The following is a 16,551-nucleotide window of genomic DNA, read 5'->3' as shown; positions in this document are numbered from 1 at the left end:
TAATAGGGGAAATTTGGAGTGAATGAAATAGAGGGGTTTTTGTGTGGTGACTGAAAGTGAGGGTCTGAGGCAGTTCTTAACAGTCCTTGGAGATCTGCAGTTTTAACCTTGAGTTCTATAGTGGGGGAAGAGCTCCCATTTCCCATCTGATCACTTAATGAAGACTCAATTAGATTTTTGGCATAGCATTTAGAGAATGATCTATGAGTTGCATGCAAAATTAATGACATTTAATTTAATCGATGAGATATCAAAGACACCTTAGTCTAATAGTAAGTTTTGACCATGATTTTTTTCCCTATGAACTAAAAGCAAGTTCTGCAAACTTAATGAGCTGCTCTTGCACTGTTCTCAACTTGCTGCTTGGATGTGAGTGTGACATCTGCTGGCCTCTGGTTTGGTGGGGTGGTCAGCAGCCCTTCAGACAGGTGGGTTTGGTGCACAAAGCACTTGGGACAGCTCATTGTGCCCTGTGGCTGTGGGCTCCTGCTTTTCTCCCTCACCTGTTTCAGACTGAGCCCTCATTAGTGTCCTTCTGTAGTCTGGGTTCTTTCTGTTGTGTGGTCCTGCAGCGTAGCCCCAGATTTTCAGTAGCTCTAGATAATCATTGTTCTCAGATCTCTGATGAAATATCCTCTGGTAAAAACAGCTCACCTAGATTGCCAGTTTGGAGAGGTGGCCCTGGGATCCAGAGCTCCCTTTGTGTCTGTTAGCAGCCAAGTGGGGAGATGAGCCCCAGGGACTGCAGACGTGCCACAAGTGGGGCTTTGTGCTCAGAATCCCTTGGCCAGCTCAGCTCCCAGCTCCCTGAACAAGCTCATGAGGAGCACTCAGACTGCTGGAGCATCCAAAATTAATTAGGATGCTGAAGTGGATCTAATACCATTTTTGGTTGAGTCTCAAGTGATCTTGTCTATGCTGTATCAAAGCCCATGGGTTTATCAGCTGCCCATGGGTTTATTCATAGGTCTAGGTTCATTTTTGCTTTAGAAAGCAGCAGGTACATCCATTTGCACAGCCATGCTGATGCTTTTCTGTAGAAGTATATAAAAATAAGTCAGTATATAACTCAGTGCAGGATGTTTAAATGCCTGGTTTGGGCTGCCTGCATCGTGTGCAGCTGGGGAAATGCAGGTGACCCAGCTCTGGGTGCCCAGATTTGATGTTATATAATATCTCATTTCATAAGATTCCTGACACACTTCACCTTGTGCCTTGCTGAGCTCTGGCCCATCTGCCTGCCCTGATTGTGGTTCCTTCATTTTTGTTGTTGGCACAGACTCCTGTGACAAATATTTAAGAGTCCCCTCATCCTCAGCCAAAGCAGGGATGAAGCCCTGGGTGCTGTGGCTGGGGAGGAGATGCTGCTAGAACTGAAACTGCTAAGCAGAAAAGTGGAGTAATTTACCCTCCCTCTCTTCCTTTGTGTTTACAGAGATAAAAACAACTTCTATATATGCAAGTCATGGATTTGAAAACTTTGGGAGACAAAGTAATTACACTTTAATATTGGCTGTAAGAAATCTGTGCTGCAGAAAAACCCTAATCAAATAAAGGCAAAGCATCTTACTTTGCTTAATATTCTGTGATTTATATTCTCTCTGATGTGCAAGCAAGGTAATAGTGCAGCCAGGCAAGGAGGACCTCAGTGGTGCCTGCTATTGAGACAAAGCCAGAAAATCCAAGAAAAGCAATGCTTTATACCAACCTAGCAGGTTTTGAATTTAAATAAAGTGAATGTGATCAGGTTTTGTTTGTATTTGCAGAATGTGCTGCTCAAGTGCATCACATCACAGATGCTGCTGCTTGTGACCAGTTCCTGACCTCTGTTTTCCCCCCTCCTCCCATAATCCCATCTGTAGCATGGATGTTCCTGTTTTGGAGTTGATACAATGATTTTCCATGCTCTTGTCTGGGACTTTTTCATGGTTGATGGTGACACGAGTGCTTCCTTCTCCTGGCAAGCTGCATTTCACCCTTCTTACAGCTGAAAGGAGCTGGTTCAATAGCTCTGTTTGCTGCTGTAGTTCCTAAAGCAAACAAAGAACCCCACCACATATTATATGACAATTTTTCTCGTGGAATTTTTTTGTTTAGAAAGTGTAAATTACTCTGCTAGAAAATAGAGCTTCCCCTTTGTGATAGTCATCATGTGCTGTGAATTACTTGAAATAAAGCTTTTTTATCCCCTTAAACATAGCTTGGAAGTGCTAATGGCAGACTTAGAGGGACCACAATCTAATTATCTGATTATGCCGTGCTTTAGGTAGCTTTAGGTTGGGAGAGTTTCTCAGGAGAAGGCTGTGCAGGCTATTTACATAAAGCCTCGGAAGGGACAGGGAAAACCAGACCAAAGGAATTTTTACCTCTAATGGTGTCTGCTGGTGGTCGGTGGAGGCTTTGCCCTGCAGCTCCCAGCGTTTGTGGCTTTCTCTGAAAGGTGCTGCTTGGGGACTGGGACAAAGCACAGCAGGAATTCTGCCAGAACCTGGGCAAAGCTGTGCTGTTACATCTTCTGGAGCTGTGGAAATGCTGTGTATTTGAATGCACTCCCATCAATGTGCAGTATTTAAAATAGAAAGTTTGTTGTGGCAGGCACTGACCTTGATGCAGATGGGAAGGATGTGCCAAAACCATCACATTGTTGCTGTCAGGGAGTTAGAGTGGAGGAGAAAGGCTGCCCTGGCAGCATGGGGAAGGTTGGGTTGAAAAGGAATGCACCCAAGACAGCAGAGTAAGGGTGCTGAGGTCCTTGTTGTGTGCTGGTGACTGCTGGCCTGGCATGGGGCACTCACAGCAGAAGTTGCAGCACCTCTCCCCAGACGTGCAGCTGAGGAGTGGGGTCTGCCTGTGCTGTGGAGCTGGGCCAGGGTCCAGCTGAAGTGGGAGCTGTTTGGGGACCCTGAGGGACCTGCAGCAGGTGAGCAGTTCCAAGTCAGGCTTCAGCCATGGCTCCATGTGTCTCGTGCTCCCTGGACTCGTGGGCTGGGCTCTGGGAGCCAGAGTAGCCCAGGTTACATGGTTGGTGGTGCAAACCAACCCATCATTGATTGCAATGACAGCTCCACACCAGGCACTTGGTGGAGCTTTTACTGCTGGATTCCTCAAAACACATCTTTCCTTGTCGCAGACATCTTTCATGAAAAATCCTTTCTTAGGATTTTTCCTTGTGAGAAACTGCAGTTTCAGCAACTAAAAGTAAACAATGGTTATCTGCTGCTGTAGAATGCAACAGGTAGACCTGGGATTGGTCTCCTGTAGATGTTGAGATTTCCTGACCACTCATGGCAGAGCTGGCTCTTGCTCTGTCTGAGACACAGGTCTTTGTTATTCATTCTTTTTTATTCTTAGTTTAGCTGGCTTCTGAAGAAACCTTTTCCTTTCTATTTCTTTTGAGTATAGTCTTAATGTAACATATATCATAAAATAATAAATCAAGCCTTCTAATCATAGAGTCAACATTCTCATCTCTTCTTCATCCTGAAAACCCTTGTGACCACAGTCACATTTCCTAATGTTGCCATTCTTGTGGCTTTGGGACTTTTAATTTGCAGATGCTTAACTAAAGCTCACAGTTGTGATATGTCAGGAGGGAAATAATGAAAAGCCAGTTTGGGGGTGTCTCTCTCACCACACTTTGCTGCTTTGGATGCTCACACACTTCTTGCTTGCTCTCTTCTGTTGTTGGGAAATTGTTCCTTGGGGAAGTTTGAAGCTTGGTTGGCCAGATCCCTGAGCAACCTGATCTAAACAGACCTGTTTGGGGGGCAGCTGGCTGGACTAAATGAGCTCCAGAAGACTCTTCCATGAAAGGAATTGCATTTAAATGATGTTTTGTGAAGTATTATCATCCAAAATTTTTGGTTTGGGCAGTGAGTTGTCAGGTCCTTTGCATCTGCTGTCCAAGCAGATTGAAGAGCTTTTCATTGCAATAAAGGTAAATATTTCTCTGGTGAAAACTGAGATTTGATTGCAGTCTATGAATTGGAACCACTGCTGCGTGGTAGATGCTTTGTGTGCTGCCTTTCCCTAAAAGCCCCCGTTCAGGAGCTCACACTTGGGCTCTGCCTGCCCAGGTGAGCCTTTGCCTGCTCCAGGCAGGGACCAGCCCAGTGTGCCCAGGCCTTGGGAGCCATGGCTGGGGCACCTGGCACTGCTGCCAGCAGGTCCTGCTCTGTTCTGTGCACTTGTTACCTCCCTCTGCAGTTCTGTTGCCATAATTAGCCCAATTAATATTTCATCAGCTCTGTCTGTTTGTTTAACAGCTTTGGAACGAGGTGGTGTGAATGGAGTGCTGTTCTCAGAGTGATGCACAGAGTGCAGGTCTGGGGCCTGGTTTGATGTTATTATTTCAACTGCAAAATTCTCCTTGGTGTGAAGCAGAGCAAAAGCTTGCAGAGGAACCTTTCAAATAACCACCCAGTGTGTGCCAATCCATAGCACAGCCAGGATTAGCCAGAGCAAAGGCTTGAGGGAAGCAGCAGATCCAGAACTGTGCATCCAGCAATACCCATATCTATATGATAATTCACTTAATACATGCAGTAATTGTATTTCCACTCTTACATAAGATCTTTTGAAATGTACTTTCCCACTTTGAAATAATCTGTGTTATATAAATGAACAGAGAAATCTGTTTTTCCCCTCACATGTATAAAACATTTGCCAAGCTAATACTTGCAAATGTTTTTGCTAATATATTTGCAAAGCTACAGTTGAGCTTTTTCCTTCATTCTGACAAAAGCTGCGCCAGTCAAAGCTCCAGTGGTGCCTGGGAACTGGGGAGGTGAAGGCAGTAAACAGGGGAGATGAAAGGTGCTGCTTGTCTTCACACACTGCCACAGGAAGTGTTTTCATTCATGTGCTTTGAGGAGAGACAAGAATCTGTGTAAAGCTTTTAAAACTGCTCTTTCACTTCATTTTACTGTACTTTCAACTGAGATCAAATGGGGCAGGGATGGCTGTTCCACACGCTCCAGTTCCAGCCCAGGGTTGTGTTACCCACACAGCTCCAGTGCTTTGGGCTGCTGTGGGAATGGGTGGCAGGGACACCCTGGGGCTGCCCCTTGCCCTGCCAGACAGGGGGGAGAGCTGTGCACGTCCCACTCCCCGTGGGGAAAAGGAGACACTGAGAATCAGGAGTTAAAGAGCCAAATGCCTCAATTTTTCTCATAGCTTTTCTTGGATTGTGAGGTTTAGGAGCACTCAGAGCTTAGCAGGAATCAGTTACAGAGAAATCTCAGCTGGGTAAAGAAATGGCTGCAAAGTTACAGTAAAGGATTAGTGCAATTAGGTTTTTTTACAGATCTGTTTAGAATACAAATACACTGTTAATAGGCTGCAGTTGCCTTCCCAAAGTGTAGCTGCTTGATTTCTTATATAGCAAATAATAAACAAAAATCCAATAATTTGCTCTACTTCACGTACATTCACTGCACTTGAAATAATTAAGTTGTGGTAAATAAGACTTGGGGATATTTTGGGTTTTATTCCAGATCATTTTTGTGCATTTCATGAGGAAGGGGCAGAAGATTTGCAGATACTCCCTCAGGAGTGCTGGCCCAGGCAGAGCCCGTGGCTTTGGTGAGCAGGAGCAGCCAAAGTGTGCAAAAGGCATGAAACCTTTCAGGATCAATATGCAGAGTTCACAGTGAGAGGATGACAAAAAGCCAACCAAGCCCTGGTTTGTTGTGGGGGTGGCACAAATGGAGAGCTTTACCCAGCACTCAGAGTAAAGAATGAGTAGCTTGGAGCTGTTGACTCCACAATGCATGGTCAAGGTCCTGCTTAAACTGCTTTCCTGTGGGCACAGGTCTGGGATGTCATTTCTTGGCTTCTTTTTCTAACTTGCACAGTGAAAATGGTGCTCATTTGAATATTGGAGTTGATGTGGATATCAGATTTAAATATTATATACATTTTTATCAGTTCTGGATTTGCCAAGTCCTCCTGAAATCTGCTGCAGTAGCATACTAGTTTTGTAAGCCTTGTTATGTATTATTTCTTTTCTATGGCTCATTCATTGATGGTACTGGGAAGATGTTTGGTTGATATTTTGGATGGGTGTTGTAATTTTTCAAGGGTCCTGATGCTGTGCTGTGGTCCCTGACCAGAGTGGACATCTCTGAGGGGTTTAGCTTTGCACTCCACAGCTTTTAGTCTGGGCTTTGCCAACACAGGCACAAACCCTCATGCTCAGTGCAAGCCCAAGAAAACTGGGGACACCTCTGGTTCTCTTATTTCCTCAGCTTCCCCAGGGCATTACCTTGGTGCTGCTGTGACTAAAATCTGCCCCAGTTTTCCATGTCCTTGAGGGCACCTGCTGCATCCCTCTTTTCCTGTGGCTGCTGATGTGCCTGTCATCCCACTCTAACCCTTTCTGCTAAAACAGCCTCAGTCTGGGGCTCTCTGGTTGGCAGCTCACTTTTACAGGAGTGTTAGGAGTTAAATTTGTGAAGGGCAGGTTTTATTGCACCTGACTCATCCCCAGCTTAAACCACAACAGCACCCAATGAGCTCTGCAGATAATGTTGAATTTTATGGGATAGAAAACGGGTGTAAGGATGTTCTTAAAATAAGATTTTTGGTAACATTGTAGCATGTGTGTAGTAGTGTGGATGTGCATAGTTTCCACTTTTCTACTATTCCTTTTTTTTTCACTACTGCCCTGAAAGATCAATAAAACCCTCATTAACACATTGCTAGGGTTATTATATTTTTATGTATTGTGGATTGGTGTGATTGGGCAGTGCTTGGTAGGAAAGCAGAGAAGGGAAGGGCTGTACCATTATTCTGCTGAGTGGACAGAATTTACTGATTATCCTGATCTCTCTGCACTAGCCCCCTAAATTAGGGACCCTCCAATCCAATTCTGAACTCAGATTTGTTTTCCCTCTCCCCTTTGTCCTTCCTTGTCTCTCAGAAGGCAGCTCTGGGGTGCTGCTGGAGGTTCCTGGCTGTGCTTTCCCTCCAGGAGCTGCTGAGCCAAGGAGCAGCCCTGGGGTCCCTGGGCTGACTCTGGGGGGCTTTGCTGCTCTTGCTTCTGCCCTGGCTGCTCCCAGCATCTGCTCTGGGCTGCTGGCACAGGATGCTGAGTTCAAGGCATTCCCTTTGCTCTGATCCAATGCTGCTGTTCTGTTTCCAGGTCCTCTCAGATATTCCTTGCTTGATCTGACATTAAAGGTATTGGTTAAGAATTTTTTCCTCTTTCATGAAGTGTGCCAAAGAAAAGACACTTTCCTTAGAAAGACACTGGAAATTATGTTCAGCAGCTTTCCATTTGATGCTTCCTTGCATCTTTTTTTTCATGTTCATCCTTTTTTTCATTTTATGCTTCCTATAGAAACCAATTTTCTTTTTTCTTTTCCTGCCAATATCTCTTCCTGTGTGGCTTTTCTGGCCATTGCATTTCAAGCCTTGACTTGGTAACAGCTTCACACTTGTGAGCATCCCTTGGCATCTCTGTGGCTGCCTGGAGCCCTGCACTGAAGAGGTGTTTGGGGGAGGGAGATCATTCCCTGAGTGCAAAGCCTGCCTCACTTAAAGAGCATCTTAAACTGCATTAGTTCTCTTGGGTGCCCCATAACCTCCTTGGCATCTGAGAAGTGGGAAAACTGCTTTCCCCTTGATGCACACTTCTTGGATGCTGCAGCGTGTTTACACTTGGGAAATATTTAAGTAATTGGTTTCAGCAAATAATTCTCTTGTGATGTGTGGGGATTTTTTTCTGTATTTATATTCTAAACCATTTTTGAAATACCAGTCTGGTAAAAAACCCACCCTGTCTGAAGCAAGGAATGTGCTCCCTGCTTATGTGGGCTTGGTGTGCAGAGCAGCTGGACAACTCCACAGGGAGCTCAGTGCCTTGCCTGGCCTTGGGAGGGTTTGGGGAGCCACTTCTGTGGGTCTGAGCAGGGTGGTTTGAGTGGAGCCCAGGCAGGGGAGCAGGGCAGCATGAGGAAGCTCCTTGCATTGTGTGCAGTGTGTATTTTCAGCCTTACAAGTGGGTTTTCTGCTTATCCTTAACCCTCTGAAAGCCACTCTCTTTCCCATCTCTGTCTGAAGAGGTAAATTAGGTGCCTGAGTGCTCAGAAGACTGGAACTCTGGGAGAGGAAATCCATTACTCCAGGAAAAAATGGAAATTCCTCTTCACCTGCTGTAACAACTGTAGCATTGTCAGGAGCCAACATCTGGGAGCTATTTCTGGGGAAAAGTCAAAGTACTATTGTTCACTGGGAGGAACAGAAATGCATTTTCTTCCTTTTGTAGGTGTCTTTACAGTGCCCTCTAGGAAACTTGTGGAGAAATGCTGGAGGGGTGTTTCTCAGCCCAGGTGGAGAAAATAATGAAAAGAGGCCCTGGAAGAATTAAAAATTAAATAAATAATGGAGCTCTGGTCCTCTGGGACTGAGGTGCTTTCTGAAGGAAGCACTGCTGGTATTAAAAACTGATAGTTACTTGAAATGAGAGAAATGGCTTAGTATTCCACAAAAAAGGGAAAAGTGGATAAAATCCTTTAAGCTCTCCTTCTGAAATGGTTATGAGAAGGAATTCTGCAGTTAGGACCTTCAGAGAGGTTTCTTCACTGGCTTAATTCAAATATAGGGTGTTAGATGGTCCAACTTGTGTTTCCTTTGATTTATAAAAGCAAAATGACCTGAAAGAATGTTCCTTGCACAAGGTGAGAGGTTTGTGGGGCTCAGCTGCTGCATGAGAATTCTGTAAAATCCAAGGATATTTTTAAACAACCTGAAAGAAATCCACATTTTTGGGCCTAGTGCTTATAAAGGATTTTTTTTCCTGGCACACCAGGAGGAACAAAAGGTGCACCAGAAGTTGTTTTTGAAGCACAGCTGGTAGGCAACTTTTATTTTCCTTTTTTTTTTGAGTATGGATTTAAGACAAATGAAGAAATTCTTGTGAGTAGGAACCAGTTTAAGAGTGGGAATAGGGACTGGACATGAGAAGTACCTCCTTGGTGGGGATTTTTTTAACAAATTGCTCAAGGGTGTCACGAGGAGTGGTTCCAGTGGGTCCTGCTTTAGGTGAAGAGGAGTTGGTGCCATCTTTTCTCCTGCAGCTCTCCAAGCTAACAGAGCTGCAGCCCCACAATAAAGGGACACAGAGGTTGTGACCTGGTGTGACAGTGCTTGGAGCAGCTGCTGAAGGGAGCCAGGGCACAGCACCTGGGACAATTAACTGTAATGAATAAAATCAATTCCACGTGGTCCAAATCCAGGTAAAAATGTCTGTGCCTCTCGAGGGGTTTGGAAGGCTGTGGAACTGAACACCAGATAAATGCATCTCCACAGACATCTGATCTTGGAGATTACAATCTGTGTTTGGATTTGGCTGCTGATCATTATCGTGTTTTTCTTGCCATTATTTAATAATATATGAGGTGATGGTATCACTTACAGAGGGAGTGGTTGGAGCAGATGCAGGGATGCTTCCTTGCAGTGATTTACTGCAAACACACCACACTCTTTGGAGGCTTCTTCATTCTATTCCTGCACACTTTTTTATTTTAATGGGCTAATTTTTTCCAATATAATTTTCTGCTTGAGGTCCATCAAGAAGGTCAGTTAAGATTAAGCCAACAGTAATTTGTTATTTAACAAATGAAAGGTGTAACTGGAAATACAAACAAAGCTCTAAAGGCATTGTTGCAAAATATGGCTTACTTTGCTTGACTGGCTCTTTGTTTGTGGGCTGTGCTGTCTGGGTACTCCCAAGTTACTGAGGCCAGGTCCTGAACCCTGTCACCTCTTTGTCTGTGACAATGGTGCCATCATTGTGGTGACTGTCTTGATTTTTGTGTTCTTGTTGGTACATGATGTCAAAAACCTCAGCTCAGTCACACCATAAAATCTGGGGATGGTTTGTGTTGGAGAGGACCTGAATGTAACAGCCTGAATGAGGGATGTGGGACTCCAGGGGCTCTCCCAAATGCAGTTTATTGTATCCAGGAGGTGACAGCAGCCCAGGGTGGTGGGTGACAGAGCTGTGCCCACAGCTGTCAGCTCCAGCTGCAGGCAGGCCTGGAGACCCTTTGGTTTTGGTTACAGTGCATTATAGACTTTTCTTTTGGTTACAGTGCATTCTAGACTTTTGTTTTGGTCACAATGCATTCTATACTTTTCTTTTGGTTACAATGCATTATAGACTTTTCTTTTGGTTCCAATGCATTCTAGACTTTTCTTTTGGTTATAGTGCATTATAGACTTTTCTTTTGGTTACAGTGCATTATAGACTTTTCTTTTGGTTACAATGCATTCTAGACTTTTCTTTTGGTTCCAATGCATTCTAGACTTTTCTTTTGGTTATAGTGCATTATAGACTTTTCTTTGCTGATCATCTTCATACAGCAGAACCAATCTATATCTTAACTATTATCTCTAGCCTATCATAACTGCTATAATTACCATATTCATGTTACTGTTCTCCAATCACTAACAGTCAGTACATTACAGTTTAAGCTAGAAGTTGTTTTTCAGTTTTCTTGCAGTGGAAAATTCTGAGACCTTTTTTCTACTTGCAGCATTTGCTGCCTTGTTTGCCTGTGCTCTCTTTCTGCTTGGTAAAAACATCTTCTTGTTTGGGGTGGGTTTATCCTTGGCTCTAAGCCATATAAACCCCTTCTAACTCACACACCCTTTGCCTCCTTGGTTATCCAGTGAGACTGGCTCAGCAATTCTTTACTTCTGCATCAGAACTTGCTTCCATCTCTATTCCTTCATCAGACTCTACATTTAAAAATCTTTCTGCTAAGCACACATATCTGTGAGACTTTCTTGTCAAGTTTTCATCCTTCCCAGCATCTGAAGGATTATCCATTGCCATCCCTGCCAGAGGCAGTAACACCCTCCCCTATCCCAGGGTGCTCCAGGCCCTGTCCAACCCAGCCTTGGACCCTGCAGGGACAGGGCAGCCACAGCTCTCTGGGCACCCTGAGCCAGGGCCTGCCCACCACAACGGGGCAGAATTTCTTCCACGTGTCCTCCTCCATCCTGAAAGGATCTCTCTCCCTTGGGGTTTGAGAACAGCCCCTTCCCTTGTGGGCAGGGGGCATTTGAGGCACCCCAGCAATCCTCAAGCACCATTCCTAGCCCACAATTCCCAACATGCTGGGGTCAAGAGGAGTTCCTCTTTGTGATGGATATCTTTGTTACAGTGTGTTAAATCATCAGAGGGGGAAATCTGCTTGAGCTGGAGGAGAAGGGAATCTACAGAGTGTGGGAAAGTCTGGATTTATACAAGGCATTACTTATCTCATAATGTTCCGTCACTTGCTCTGCCAGGTTCCACTGGCAGCCCCTGCTGGAATTATGGAAGTCCCAGCAGGATTTATGCTGTACTCTGCAGTCTGGGGTAGCTCTTACACTCCCTCCTTTTTTTCTTGATGCTTAAGTGCAGTTTAATTTTTTTGTCTGGTATAATTTGTGGATTGCAGAGTCTTTGTGAAGCAGGACCTGAAGTGGTGTTGAGAGAACAGAATTTAGAAATGTGACCTTGGTTTTTGAGTGTGGTGAACTTGCCAAGCACTGTGTGTTTGATTGGGCTTTGGAAGTGCTTTATGAAAGTAAAATCAAAAGATGCTTAGCTGGAATATATTGCTGTTGTAGTTTAATTTGATCAGGTGGTGTATAATCTCTGTTGCCTATAAGAGAAAAATGTAATGTTAAGCAGAAAATACATCTTTGACTAAGCATTGGTACATTGTAGTATCATAGATAAATTTTGCTTATTGGGGAATGCAGAATGCTTCTGATGCTGTCAGGACACTAAATTACCAAGCTGAAAAGATATACATTTATTTAGAGATTACCACATGCAGCAATTTGCCCACATAGATAATGTGCTCCTTAGCCATGAATATGTGAACAAAACCACAGAACAAGTTCCCTGTGAGCTCCTGCTGGCAGCCTGCAGGGAATGGTGTGGGGAGCATCTTCACTTAAACCACGTCTGGCTGATTCTGGAGGCAGCTTTTTGTAATGATGTGGGTTAGGAAGGCCATAACACTGTCTTTAGGATTATAGAGGCCATTGGGAGCGTTAATTAAATTCTGAGGAGAAGCCTTTTAAAAGTGCAATCCTGCAGCCAGAGAGCTTGGAGCTTTTATCATTGACTCACAGTGAGAAGGGGCTGTCTAACCGTTCCTGCCAGTCTGATCAGCACTTGTCAGGTGCTTCTGTTTTACATGTCAAGCTTGAAGGATGTCATATCCATGCTCTGAATTGCCTTGGAGAAGGACAGAAGGACAGGTATTGCCCCCAGTGCCACATCATTCCTCAGCTCCCAGCAGTGAGTGATCAAAGCCTGGTTTGACTCCTTCCAAACCAGAGCCTGGTGTGCTGCTCATCAGCTAATTGTGATGGCAGCTTTTGGCTGCCCTAATTTATCATCCTGTTGGGAAAAAGGATTCTGAAATGATACCTCTGCTTCACATTTTCCTTCTGGATGGTTGGTGCATTTGGTCCTTGTGAGATGTGCTGTGGTTTCTTTGCAAAGTGAAGGGGAATGAGGTGTTGGAGCCCTGTGCTGGGGCTGCAGCTGCTGCTCATGCTCAGGAGAGCATCACAGCTGAGCCGTTCTGGTGGCAGCACAGAATCCCAGTCAGATCTGGGGCACTGCTGGGAAAATCTCCAGGCACTGTTCCTGTGCACCAGTTTGAGGTGATTTATGTGGAGTCAGTAGGACTGAGATCAGAGTGGTTTTGTCTGGAGTTATTTTCCTAAGTGCTGTAATTTCTGATGAGCTGGTGGCAGGCGCTTGTTAAAGGACGCATTTGGGTGATTTAAGGTGGATATTGGAGTGCTTGTGTCTTCCAGAAATTAACTGGATAACGAAGGGAAGCTCCTTCCCACTTGTGCAGCTGCTTGGCATTTCCTGTTCTACACATTGCTCACATGAAGCTCTATAAAGATGCAGAAAATGCTGCAGGACAGGCTGGAAGCACTTCATGGTTAAATACTGTCAGGTCACCTTGGGGTGCTGGGTTTGAAACAGTGCTTGGCTGAAACAGTGTCACAGCTGGTGGTTACTTGTGAGACTTGGAGCAGAGAGGAGCTACAAGGAGGACTAGAACAACCCAGAGTATTTTTAATAGCAGAGGGTAGGAATGTATGTAAGTAGTTAATTGGGCATCAGTTCCTGGACAAATGAGTGAGGTGAGCAAGCTGGCATTTCCCAAACTTACAATCACAGAGTCCTGGAATGGTGTGGGTTGAAAGGGACCTTAAAGCTCATCCATCCCCACCTTCTGCCATGGGCAGGGACACCTTCCATTATCCCAGGCTGCTCCAAGCCCCAGTGTCCAGCCTGGCCTTGGGCACTGCCATGGATCCAGGGGCAGCCACAGCTGCTCTGGGCACCCTGTGCCAGGACCTCCCCACCCTCACAGGGAACAATTCCTTCCCAATATTCAACCTAAACCTGCCCTTTTCCACTTTTTAGCCATTCCCTGTGTCCTGTCCCTCCATCCCTTGTCCCCAGTCCCTCTCCAGCTCTCCTGGAGCCCCTTCAGGCCCTGGCAGGGCTCTGAGCTCTCCCTGAGCCTTCTCTTGTCCAGGTGAGCAGCCCCAGCTCTCCCAGCCTGGCTCCAGAGCAGAGGGGCTCCAGCCCTTGGAGCATCTCTGTGGCCTCCTCTGGGCTCTCTCCAGCAGCTCCACATCCTGCTATTGATGTTGGAGGCTGTTTTGTGGGGATTTTGTGCTTGTGTGTTTTAGGTAACCTTGTATTTATCTTTCACTGCCAGAGTGGTTGATGGTGTAAACTGTGTTTGTTACATTTTCACACCACTTAGGGAAGAGCAAGGGCAAAGTTAGAGTTCAAATTTGGCAAACTGTTCCCTGGAAGGACCCAAGGGCAAGTTAATACAGTTAGGCAGGAATAATCAGCTAGTCTAGCATTAAATTGAAAGTAGCAAGCCTTACAGAACAGGATCTGGAGATTGTGGTAGTGATGTAGTCAGCAGTGCCACACTGCTGAGCTAATCCCTACTGCCTGTGTGCTGGGATGGGCACAGGAGTGCTAAACCCAACTGCCTGTGTGCTGGGATGGGCACAGGAGTGCTAAACCAAACTGGGATGGGCACAGGAGTGAGTGCTAAGCCCAGCCCTGTGTGCTGGGATGGGCACAGGAGTGCTAAACCAAACTGGGATGGGCACAGGAGTGAGTGCTAAGCCCAGCCCTGTGTGCTGGGATGGGCACAGGAGTGCTAAGCCCAGCTGGGATGGGCACAGGAGTGAGTGCTAACCCCAGCCCTGTGCTGGCAGGGCTGAGGCAGGGAGCTGTGGAGTTGCCAGGACACAGAAATGACTCCGTGTCTGTGGCCCATTGAGATCTTGTCTGTGCCAGGGCATTCTCTTGGGTTTTGGCACATCTTGCTCCCTGCCACTCATCTCCAGAGCAGATCTGGGGAGAAATCACCTCCACCCTGGTGGGAATGAGTGAGATTTATCTGTTCCTGTTTCAGCAGGGAGACAGACTGAGCATAAGCTCCTTGGGCAGTGTTAGCAGCAATGGAGGCAGTGGTGTGTACCCACCTGTGTGTGGAAGTGTGTGCAAGAGGAAGGACTCCCTGATATACAATATCAAATTTACCAAATACACACCCATTCTCCCCAAAATAAGACGCTGTCATTGAGCTGAGTAATCACTAGGTGGATGGAGTGGGAGAAATGGCTCCTTGGTGCAAATAGAAGTTTATTAAAGTCAAGGGTGTACAAACTCTTCTGGTGCTGAACTGAGGCTTGAAGGAGACTCGAGCTTAGCTGCCTGCAGTGTGGTTCTCCAGAGTGCCCCAAACCCAGCTGCAGATCCTCTGAAACCACATCAGAGACCATTTTTTAACTTCCTTCAAGCTGGATTGGGGTTATTCACCAACCCTCCTCATTTAGTGCCCAGGGCACTCAGTGCAGGAGCACAGCGATACCCTGGGACAATGCAGTTGTGCTGTGCCTTCCCAGGGCTCTTGGCAGGAGTTTGGTACCTCTGAAGCCTGCCTGAGAATCTGCTTTATTTCTTCCTCAAGGGTTATAATCCCTGTGGAGCTGCTCTTAGGTCTTGCTGTGACCTCTCTTGGCATCCTCTGCTCTATTTCCTTGGACACATTGTTGCTTCCAGGGCAAGAAGAATTTTACTCTATCGATGGATTAGATCTGCTCCAGTCTGCACTGGAGACTGGCAGGGCAAACAAAAAGCTGCCATTCCCCTTTTAAAGATTTTCTGACTTTTCTTTGAAAAGCAAAACTCAGACCAGTGTGTTTTGTTCTCTTAGGGGTCGAGATTTATTCTGGAAAAACTTGGAGAAGCCTGGAATTGAGGTGGGGGGGAAATGCTTCCCTTGGAAAGCCCAGGGACTGTGCAGCTCAGTCTTTAATTTTGATAAGAACTTTATGTTTCTGCTGCACTGGAGGAGATTATAGGGATAAAAAGGTCAAAGATTTTCCTGCTGTTCATGGCTCTTGTTTCTGCTCTGCCTTTTGCTGCTTCAGAGCTGACACTCAGAGGATTTCAGAGGCACAGAGAATTGAGAACATCCACACATAGGTGCCCTTGTACAAACAGAGTAACATAAGCAGCTCCTAGATATTTTTTAAGTTTTATTGATTTTTTTGTTCTGTATACTTGGTTTGGTTTGTTTTTTTTTGGGGGGGGGATGCCTCTATTATCCTCAAGAAAAACAATCCCAAGGATTTGGATCCCAACCTAACTCTGTCTGATCTCCAGCCTGACTCTGTCACTGGAGAAATGTCAATCTTTCTAGAATGTTTTCCTGTATTTCCTCTTTGAATTCCTGAAGGTAAGAGAGCGTTTGAATGCTATCAGCTGCCAAAGCCTCATTTATCTGTTGTTTCTTTCACACCACTCCTGCCTTATCTCCAAGTTGCTGTGAATTGTGAGTAGCAGAGACAATGGGCTCTGTGCAGGAAGGCTGGAGTCCCTCCGGGGGAAAGCTGGAGGCTCTTTGGAGACCAGGGACTCTCTATGTAGTTCTGTGATAGAGGAAATCACATCAATTTGTTAATTAAGGTCATTTTAGAAGGTAAATCCGATTTTAAAGCCCCACAAACAACCAAGCAATGGGAGAAGCTGCAGTGCTTCCAGGACAGCCTTTGTTTGCAAGTAAAGGTAGCATTCAGAGTTTGTGCTTTTCCCTCAAACCCCAGAATTATTCTGTGGCTTAATTAAACAAATCATGTTTTTGAATGCATATTTGTCTTTTAGGTGGTCTTCAAATATTTCACCATTTTTCTGTTGACCATGAGATGAAATGGTCAATGGTGAGGGATGAAATGGTTTTGAGATGAGTGCAGGAGTTTGTTATTGTTATATGAGTGTTATTTCTAAGGTGGGCTTTAAAAACTGAAATGCCCTTTTCCCTGAACCCAGGGTTGTGCTGATTGGAAACCTGTTCTTCTCTGGAAGAATTTGTCTTCTGTTTTCTACAGATGATTAAATTAAGACAAGTCAAAGTGATATTGACACACAATCGTTCTGCTTGACCAAATACACCAGCAAGACAGTAATTAAAATTCACTTCT

General features: G+C 45.3%; 1 protein-coding gene across 8 annotated transcripts in view; it reads left to right on the top strand.

Moving 5' to 3' along the window:
• The window catches only part of NEO1 (neogenin 1), a 181,581-nt gene that overhangs the window by 36,501 nt on the left and 128,529 nt on the right, over window positions 1-16,551 (top strand). The window lies entirely within an intron of this gene.

Source organism: Agelaius tricolor, unplaced genomic scaffold (assembly GCF_023055355.1).
Source record: "Agelaius tricolor isolate 1412-34295 unplaced genomic scaffold, bAgeTri1.0.p SCAF_16, whole genome shotgun sequence".
Lineage (NCBI taxonomy): Eukaryota > Metazoa > Chordata > Aves > Passeriformes > Icteridae > Agelaius > Agelaius tricolor.
This window is presented reverse-complemented; position numbering and strand designations above follow the sequence as displayed.